Source organism: Panthera pardus, unplaced genomic scaffold (assembly GCF_024362965.1).
Source record: "Panthera pardus isolate Hobbes unplaced genomic scaffold, ASM2436296v1 HiC_scaffold_18, whole genome shotgun sequence".
In the NCBI taxonomy this organism is placed as follows: domain Eukaryota; kingdom Metazoa; phylum Chordata; class Mammalia; order Carnivora; family Felidae; genus Panthera; species Panthera pardus.
The window spans coordinates 13,234,355-13,244,695 of NW_026526743.1; the positions used below are offsets into that span (position 1 = coordinate 13,234,355).

General features: G+C 54.3%; 1 protein-coding gene across 1 annotated transcript in view; it reads right to left on the minus strand.

Moving 5' to 3' along the window:
• POU2F2 (POU class 2 homeobox 2) overlaps positions 1 to 10,341 on the minus strand; it is a 76,223-nt gene that overhangs the window by 40,310 nt on the left and 25,572 nt on the right. The window lies entirely within an intron of this gene.

Genomic DNA, 10,341 nt, shown 5'->3' on the forward strand with positions numbered 1-10,341 from the left:
GGGACCAACTGGGAAAGCAGAGAGCTTTTAACCTTTTCTATTACAGTTTTGGTTTTTAGAGGAGATTGTATTCATGTTTTGAATTCAAATTAGAATGCATTAAATGAGACATAGGTGACTAACTACGAAAGAAAAGCAAAGAAATGATTATCTCCAAAGTGAGGAACAGTGGTTACTTCCAGCAGGGAGGGAGGGAGGGGTGTCTTGGAGAAGGGACACACAGGGGTGGGGGCTGCTGGGTGCTGGTGGCCTTCTTTATCCCCACCTAAGTGGTGCCTGCACAGATGTTCGCTCCATAAAGATTGATTAAGTTGTACATTTATGATTCGTCCACATGACTGCGCTTCCTGTGGGCAGGGGCCAATTCATACACGTTGTAGTGTCATTTGCTCCCCACCTGCCCCTAACTCACTCCACAGAAGCAGACCTTCACAGAAGTCTGTGTTCAGTAGGGTGCGCCCCATAGCTGCAAGTGCTCTAAGGGGCTGAGCCGCTGTCCAGGGTACTAACAGCCCAAGCCTGGGAGGCCTCAGGAGGCTGACCAAATATGCCAGCTTCAAGACTCCTTATCCTAACCAGCTGGCTAACCTTGAACCCCGCCATGCGACCCGACCAGAGCCTGCCTCTACCACATCACCTCCCATTGCTCCCCACCCATCACTCACTTCCTTCTTGCTGGCTTTCTGTCCCTACAACCCAAGCCCAAGCTCTGACATGCCTCAGGACATTTGTTCGTGCTCTCCCCCTGCCTGGTGCCATCTTTCCCCAGCTGTTCCAGGGCCCATTCCCTCACTCATTCCAGGATTCCACTTCCATGTCCTCAACAGGGAGGTCTTGGTCACCCTGCCTCACATTAGCATTTTCTCTCATTTCTATCCTCTTTCAGCACTTCTCACTGCCTAACATTCAAGTTTCCGCAGGTTACGTACTTGTCTATTATCTGCCTCCCCCACTTGAATCTCCACACTAGGAGGATAGGGAGCATGTCTGTCCTGTTCAGTTTTATCCTCCTTTTTTTTTTTTTAAAAGGGCCTCATGGGGCGCCTGGGTGGCGCAGTCGGTTAAGCGTCCGACTTCAGCCAGGTCACGATCTCGCGGTCCGTGAGTTCGAGCCCCGCGTCAGGCTCTGGGCTGATGGCTCGGAGCCTGGAGCCTGTTTCCGATTCTGTGTCTCCCTCTCTCTCTGCCCCTCCCCCGTTCATGCTCTGTCTCTCTCTGTCCCAAAAATAAATTAAAAAAAAATAAAAATAAAAAAAATAAAAGGGCCTCAGCTACCCCAAATTGCATTAATCATAAGCTTTGGTTCACTGCCTACTCCCATTGTTGGCTGGGCAGAGCTCCCATTATTTATTTGCTTATTTTATTTATTTTAAATAATGTGTTCATGTGAACCTACCGCTTAACATTCAGATTGGAATCATGAAAATAATCACTCTGACTCTTGTCTGACCTGTTCACCACTATGTCCCCACCGCTATGTTCACATAGGAGGCATTTGGTAGCTATTTACTTAGGAATAAATTAAGGGACAGTGACCTCCACACCATGCAAAAGGGAGTTGATGGGAGTGCCTGCCTGGCCTCACAAGGAGGCAGATGGGGGTGGAGAAGAAATCAAAGGCCAGGCCCTCCACAGGGGACAGGCTCCCCTATCGTCCCTAGGTGCTCCCATCCCCAACCCAGACTGGCCCAAAGCCTCTTCTGTGCAATGCAATTCTACACCTTCATGGAGGGCCCACTGTGCCAGACCCTGTGCCAAGAACTGAGGACACCGAGCATGTCAGCCTTGCACCCACCCTTGAGGAGTTCTCAAGCCACCATGCCCCTGGCCCAAGGCTGTCCACTGTTATCCTAAATAGTACAAACAGCTACCCGGCACCTGCTCCGTGCTTTCCTCGCTCATCTCCCGACATCTTCCCAGTGATCCAATAAAGCAGGTGCTGTTACTTTCCCCTCTTTCCAGAGGAGCACCCTGAGGTGGGTCAGAGTGGGCAAGGACTTGCTCAGACCAGGAAGGGGCAGGGTGATTCCAGAACCTGGCTCTCCTTCCCACCGGGTGTGCTGCTGTGCGGGTTTCTCCTGTCAAAAGACCACAAGGTCCTGGACCTCCCGCATTTCTGCAAAAGCAACTGAACGCAGCAGAAAAGGCGTCAAGTTCGGAGTCACATAGTGGTAAGGTCCCCATGGCAGGTGCAGTGACGCAAGGGCAGGGGTGGCATTTGCACCAGGTATCACATTCATGAAGGGCCTCATTGAACAAGATTCCCATTTTTAACTTTCCAGTTGAGTGCTACTGGCAAACCACACCTCCTGTGGGACACTATGAATCTTGTTTTACTAAATCAAATAATTTAATAAATGACCTTGCAAATATTAGTCGTTTGGCATCTTGTTGTTCCTGCTGCTGAGAGCACGAGTCTCTAACTGCACTTTGGTGTTCCTTTATTCTCAGCGTACTGGGAAGCTCAAAAATTAGAAGTGCCCTGGGCCCCTCTCCGCCTCTATGGAGCTTGCCGAGCCCTTGCTGTGTGATTTCAAGCAAGCCACCCAACCTCTCTGAGCCCCTCTCAGAGCTGTGTGGCCTCTGAGCGGCATCCACAGAGCCTTGTCTGCAGGAGCTGCTCCACAAACATTTATTCGGAGGCGTTTAACTTGAGGGAACCAGGTTGGCCCACATCGTATGCGACAGTCCCTGCCACCGTGGAAACAAACTGAGCTCTCTGGACATTTGAAGGAAAGTGAAGGATCAAGGGAGATGTGTAGGTTTTTGGTGTGACAACCATTTATTGAGATGGGACAGGTTTCTAGAGGAGCTCAGGGACAAGGAATCCAGAGTTCAGCTTTAGACAGTTATAGGAGGTACCCTGCACCCGCTGGCTACAAACACTTCCCACGCATTTTCTTATTGAATATTCTCACTGAGTGGTTCTACGAGAGAATTACTGCCAACATGCCCATTTTACACATGAAGAAACTGATGCTGAGCAAGGTTGAATCATTTGCCCGGGCTGACACAGACGGAACCAGGGTCGGCATCCAGGCAATTGGACTCCAAAGCCCATGTTGCCATCCTGCTGCTCTAACTCTCCCCACACCCTTACTCGCTTCTTCCCTTTGGCTTGGCAGAAAACACTGGGCTTGGGCCTGGACTTGCTGTCTGAGACATCACATGCCTCCCATCCCTGTCCCGGTTATGGCCTCCTGCCAATAGGAGCAATTCGCTAAGAGCTTCCGTGTCGGTTGCCTCCCTTGAGTCACGGCAACACGGGGATGCACCCTGAACAGCGTCCCCGGGGCCCCGGTACTTTCTCCAAGTTCACACAGCAAGGCCAGCCGCGAGGAGAGCAAACACCTTCGGACCGACTCGCCCTCTGCACCACCTGGCTCAGAGCTCACCTCCTCCGTGGAGTATCCTAAGGAAGGACCCTCAGTTACCTCCATGCAGAACCTCTGTCTGGCAGTGAACTTCTCCTCTGTACCAAAAACACCAGGCACTTTGAGGTTTGTGTAGAAAACATGAAATAGATACAAGGCAGGATTCTGCCTCCCAGAGGCTTCCCCTGAGCTCCTAGAGAAAAAGTAGCACGGTGACAGGAAAGGCTTGGGTATGTGCGGGGTCAGACCCTCTTGCTGGCCAGCCGTGTGACCTTGGATTGGCTCGGAGCCTCCATATGAGCACGATCCCCAAAGCTCCCTCTGATTCCTCTACACCCCCAGGCTGGGTGCCACCTCCTGCCTCCTCCCTGCAGGGCTCTGTGTTGCTATGCCTGACCCTCATAGTCTCCTCTCGCCCTGGCACCCCAAGAGGGTCTTTCTTTCTTTTTTTTTTTATTTTTTTAATGTTTTTTATTTCTGAGACAGAGAGAGAGCGCACGCGCGCATGTGTGGGGAGGGGCAGAGACAGAGGGAGACACAGAATCTGAAGCAGGCTCCAGGCTCTGAGCTGTCAGCACAGAGCCCGACACGGGGCTCGAACTCACAAACTGTGAGGTCATGACCTGAGCCGAAGTCAGTCGCTCAACCGACTGAGCCACCCAGGCGCCCCCCAAGAGGGTCTTTCTAAAACTTAATCAGGCTGTCACTCCCTTGCTTAAGACTTCAGGGGCTTCTGGGGCGCCTGTGTGGCTCAGTCAGTTGAGCGTCCGACTTCAGCTCAGGTCACGATCTCGCGGTCCGTGAGTTCGAGCCCCGCGTCGGGCTCTGGGCTGATGGCTCAGAGCCTGGAGCCTGCTTCCGATTCTGTGTCTCCCTCTCTCTCTGCTCCTCCCCCATTCATGCTCTGTGTCTCTCTCTATCTCAAAAATAAATAAACGTTAAAAAAAATTAAAAAAAAAAAACTTTATAAAGACTTCAGGGGCTTCCCTGCTTTAGAGAAATAACCCAAACCCCTTAACCCAGGCTGTGAAGTCTTGTGTGATCCGACTCCTGTCCACACCTCTCATCTCTTCCCCTACCACTCTCCCCTTTACCTACTCTGCTCCAAGCCACACTGCCTCCTCTCTGTTCCTCAAATCAAACTCTTTGCAACCCCAGGCCCTTTGCATGTGCTATTCCCTCTGCCTAGAAGACTCTTTGTCTAATTAAGTCCTATTCCTCTTTCAAGGTTCCGCTTAAATGTCTTGCCCAGATGCTGTTGACTCCCTATAAACTGTCTCTTCTTTGGAGTAACTTATCACAATTTCTGATTTTGCTTATTTAATCGATATTTACACTTAAAGATCCACATCCACTCTGGTTTGTCGACTCCACAAAAGTAGACTGCACCAGTTCTGTTTACTGCTCTATCTCCAGTGCCCAACACAAGGCCTGGCACATGGCAAGGGCCCAGCAGAGGTGTGGAATGTGTCAATTAAACGGATCCTTTATGGGGCCGAGCAGCTGAGGCAGGACTTGAGTCTTCTGAGCCTCAGTCTCCACTTCTATAAAATCAAGATAATAATTCCTCCCTTACAGGGTAGTGGAAGATCCAAACAGACAATGAATCTTGAAAGTCCTCTGGAAAGGGGCGCCTGGGTGGCTCAGTCGGTTAAGCATCCGACTTCAGCTCAGGTCACGATCTCACGGTCCGTGAGTTCGAGCCCCGCATCGGGCTCTGGGCTGATGGCTCAGAGCCTGGAGCCTGCTTCCGATTCTGTGTCTCCCTCTCTCTCTGCCCCTCCCCCATTCATGCTCTGTCTCTCTCTGTCTCAAAAATAAATAAAAACGTTAAAAAAATTAAAAAAAAAAAGTCCTCTGGAAAGAAATGTTCTTCAAATATAAAAGTTCAGAAGAGCTAGAACCTAGAGGCTGAGCAACATTCAGGGAAGAGTGAGAGAGAAGGGCACAGCCATTTGTCAAGCAGCCTTATCTGCCAGACATTTTACATTTCCTCGTTCACTGACTTCTAGGAGGTGGTGGCTGTGAGCCAGAGGAGAAACCGAGACTCAGAAAGGGGAAGCTACCTGCTCATGGTGTCACAGTAAGTCTGTGGAAGAGTCAGGATTTGAACCCAGCACATGGAGGCAGTCACGTTTCCCATGAATCTCCAGCAGAACTTGACCTCTTGCAGTGGGGCTCTGGACAAATATTTAACCAGTTGGATCAGTGAAAAAAAGCGGGGGGGGGGGGGGGCAACCAGAGTTGTTTGGACCTGAATGGCTGTCTCACTGGCTAGTGACCTTGGGCAAGCCACTTCCCTTCCCTAAGCCTCAGTGCTCCATCTGCAAAGTGAGAATGATGACCATGCTCACCAACGGTTGGGAGTTCAGCCAGAGCCTGCAGGTCGAGAGCTTAGCACAAAGTAAGCTGTCAGGAGCAGCTGTTAGGACCGTTACTCTTGCACAGGAGGGAACAGCATGAGCAAAGTCTTGGGGGCAAGGTTTGGGGGATGATGAGAGGGCAGTGGAGAGAAGGTTGATCAGAGAGGACCTCTCAAAGGAGGGGCACCTGAAGCCAAATGGACTGGGACTCCCAAGTCTGCGCTCAGCTGTCAAGGCGGGCAGTGGGAAGTCTTGACATGTCCTGCACTCCATAAAGGTGACAATCTGGGGGGATTGTCCTCAAGCAGCCAGGGAGCATGTGAAATAGCCACCAATAAGGTTCCTCCATCTCCTGCCCGTCTCTCCAGCTTCTGCTTCCAGACCCCTCACCTTCCAGGTCTCCAGACCCCTCGCCTCCTCCCAGGTCTCCAGACCCCTCGCCTCCTCCCAGGTCTCCAGACCCCTCGCCTCCTCCCAGGTCTCCAGACCTCTTGCCTCCTTCCAGGTCTCCAGACCCCTCGCCTCCTTCCAGGTCTCCTGGACCTCCACCAGTATCCCATACATCTCAGTCACCTGCCAACCTCATCTCTATCCCAGGGTCCAGCCCAGCCCCAACTCAGGTGGGGCCCTTCCCCCACACAGCCCACAGAAATCTTTCGCTCTTCTGTTAGGAAGGCCTTTTACTAATTAGAAAAGTGGGGCACCTGAGTGGCTCAGTCATTTAGGCGTCTGACTTCAGCTCAGGTCATGATCTCACGGTTTGTGGGTTCGAGCCCCACATCAGGCTCTGTGCTGACAGTTCAGAGCCTGGAGCCTCCTTCAGATTCTGTGTCTCCCTCTCTCTCTGCCCCTCCCCTGCCCATGCTCTGTCTCTCTCTCTCTCTCTCTCTCTCTCTCTGTCTCTCTCTCTCTCTCTCAAAAATAAATAAAACATTTTAAAAAAAAGAAAAGAAAATTATTATCTGAAGATAGGACAAAACATTTCATGATGGTGAAAAGTAGGAACGTTTTAGGCATAAGCAAGCACATGGCGTGTGGGGAGGTACGTGTGTGTATACACACCACATTTTTAACACACACTGCCTCTTTCCACGTGCCAGCGGGATCACAGACACACAGCTCTTCACTCCCCTTCACAAGCCAGGGAGCTGTGGGTAATGACAGGAGGAAATGGGAATTCGGCACTAGTGTAGGGGCTTGGTGACTGGGGGGTCGCTGAGTTCTAGGTGAAGGATGGCGGCTTGGAAAGGAGACTGGGGTTCATCCTGGAATCCTCCCTCTCGCGAGTGCCCCCCTACCTGTCCACTCCCCATCGGTGCAACCCAGAGATGTCCAAATCCCTCTGCTCCTCCCTGCTCTGCCCCCAGCCCCGCCCCCAGCCCCCCCCCCACCTCAGCGGCCCCTCTCTCTTTCTCCTCTGGCATGCCCCACCATTACACAGGCTCCTCCTCACTTCCTTGTTTGCTTACCCATCCACAGAGACCTCTTGAACCCCTTGCTCATGGCAGACGCTGAGCTAGGGACAAGTGACGCTGTCCTCGCCCTCCAGGGCTGATGCTGGAAGCGTTACCTGGGGTCAGGAACCCATGCCCTACACCACCCCCTAAAGCACCACCTGCCCTGGCAGGACCAGAGGGAAAGTCTTGGCATCTTGGGCTTTCCCCAGCTTCCCCTTCTGGGTCTCCAGGAGAAGGTGAGAGGGCGGGTCTGCGGCATTGAGGCTGCATCGTAGGACACCTGGACAGGGTTATGACCAGGCTCTGCAGCAGAACCCTGCCTAGCTGCCTCCCCAGGAGCCTGAGAGAACTCCAGGCACCCACAGGTCATCCACAGGACGGGGAAAACAGAGGTTCAGGGCAGGCAGGTGACAGGAGCAAAGTCACGTGGCACATCTGGGGGACCCAATCCCCAGTTCTCCTGCTCTGGCTCAGCAGGTGCAGACTCGTTCTAACTCCAGGCACTGAGGCCCCCGGGAGAAGAGAAGAGGGGCTTGAGATCTCTCTGCACTTCCTGCTGATGTTCTAAGGGCCTGGGCCTCTGTTTATTTTCACGCTGAGGGAGCGGGGAGAAACCAAGAAAGACTGCAAGGAGAGGAGCGATGTGGGGGCAGGCAGGGTAGGAGAGGTCAGAGGGAAAAGTGTGTAGTGAGTGGGCAGAGAAAAAGCGTGTGGCAGGAAAAGAATAACTGGGGACTCTGCAGGTAGAACAGAGAAGGGTGTGGGGGTTCTTACATCCCTGGAGGGAGGAGAGAGTCACGAATAATACAGAGACAGAGACAGAAAGATGCAAAGAAAGAGAGACAAAGAGAAAGAGAGAACAGAATTGGGGGGAGCAAGAGCAAGCCGGGTGGGGCTCCCAGGGCCTCTGTAAACTGCTTCCCCCAACACCCCTGTGGGGAAGTCCTGTGGAGGAGGGGTCATTGTCCCCAGCCCTTGAGGAGCTGGTGTGGGAGGGGTGTCCAATCCCACACTATCCCTTCCCCTGGTCCCCAGACAGTGTGAAAGGGGTGGGTGCAGGCCCCTGAACGCAACCAGCCAGCCCCAGGGGCAGGAGCCTGCCTTCCCCCACCTGTTCTTATCCCCTGCTCTGGGGGCCGGCTCCAGCTCTCCTGACTTCTGCCCACATCTCCCTCAACCTGTGGCCATCATCTCCCTGCCTGCCCACCCTGACACCGTCCTGTCCATCCCCGTGGCCCCCCCAGATGACTCGTCCACAGCCCACCTTTCTGCTCCCCTGAAGGTTTGGGGTTAGCAGCCTTGATGGGGAGGGGGCCTGGTGGATTATTGAGGATGTACCGGACTGCGGCTGACACGGATGAGGAGGAAGAGGAGGGGGTCTTGGTGATGGACGATGCTGGTTCTGCAGTGGGGGGTGGCGGGGAGGGGGTGGAGGAGGGCTGGGGGAGGGGTGGCGAGGAAGCGGGTTGAGGGGGGAGCAGGACCAGGCTCACATTTGGCATTCAGGGCAGCTGACAATAAAAATGCTTTATTGCCAAGAAACTGGATCGATCGGGGCTGGAGGGGGCCGGCAGGGGGGACGCGGAGGGCTCAGCGCAGAGGCCGGCGGCCGGGCCTCCGCAGCGACCAGGGCCCGAGCTGCCCTCCCCCCTGCGCCCCCCTCCCCGCCTCCTGCCCTTTCTCTCTCCTGCAGCCACCGCTTAGTTCTTATTATATTTTTTCTTATATATTTTTTCCCCCAGCTTCTCCTGCTCCTGTTATTTTTTTTTTCTTTTAATTTTTTTTTTTTTTTAAACTCGCTGTACTCCCAATGCCGAAGGCCGGTTGGGGGTGGGGTGGGGGCGCCTGCCCAGGCCAGACCCCTACCCACAGGGTGTCCAGAGCTACTAGCTCTGGGCTGAGCCCCTCTTTGCCTCCACATCCCCTTGTTCAATCAGTCTCCCCCTAGAGCCTGCCCCTGTGGGTGCCTATCTCCCCTGCCACTCATCCTAAGGGCCTCCCTCCACCCATAAAATAGCCCCCTCTCTGATGGGCCCAGGGCCCTGGCCAGGCCTTCCTCCCCTCCCCCCTACCTGGCCCCCTGCTCACTCCCAGAGCCATTTGGCTGATGGTCAGAACTGTCCGTCAAGGGGGCTCTGAGCCCCTGGGGACCCAGATGGGAGGAGGGAAGGGGAGAGGTCGGGGGTCAGGCCACGTCCCCTCAGCTCAGCTCTTTCCCCTCCCCCTTCCTAACAAAGGGAACAGCCATCCCTATGCTGGGTGGGGGCGGCCTGGTACTCAGGGAAGCAGGGAGAGAAGGACTGTGGGGATGGCCATGGGCAGGAGGCGGGGGTGGGGCTCGCCTGCCCCTCCTCTGCCCTCCCCCTCGGGTCAAGGCTAAGGTGATTCCTCAACCTCTCTGGGAGGCTGGGCTGGGCTGGGAAGGGAGGAGGATCTGGACAGACAAAGAACCGGAGCCCCCCCCCGGGAGTTGGGGGCTGGGGGGGGGTCCCCCGCACCTGGGACCCAGGCAGCCCCAGCTGAGGGAGGGGCAGCAGGCACCCCTCTGGCCTTGGTCTCACCCTCTGCATGGCCCTGCCTCCCATCTGTACTAATCCCTGCAGATCCCAGAGCCACACAAAACCTTTGAGCTCGGGCAGGGTTAGATGGGGCTAGGGGGGAAACTGAGGCCCAGAGAGGGGAGACGGAGTCAGAGCTGGGATCAAGGATGGAGGGTTCTCAGTGCTGTCTGGAGCCTCACCCTTTTCTCTGCTCCTACCTAAGGAGACATCCCTGCCTTCCCTGCCCAGCGCTTGGGAGGCTTAGGTAGGGGGGCAGGCGGTAAAAAGTTCTAAGGGAAGGGAAGAGAGGGAAGAGGGAAGAGGAGGTTGAGAAGAGGGAGAAGCTGAGTTTTCTCTCTCCTCTGAGAAAAAGGGGGACCAGGAAAAGAAATTCTAAATATGGTGTGTTTCTAGCCCTGGCCTGGTACAGCTTCAAGGTGAAACATCAAGTCAGAAAGGGCAGGAAAGTAACGTGGACTGGGCCTTCCCAAGCACCTGGCTATCGATGGCTGGGGACGAGGACGCTCAGCGAGGTTCTTTCTCCTGCCCACCAACACATAGCAAAGGAAGATTCACACTCCCGTCCATCCCTAACCCCACCCAACGC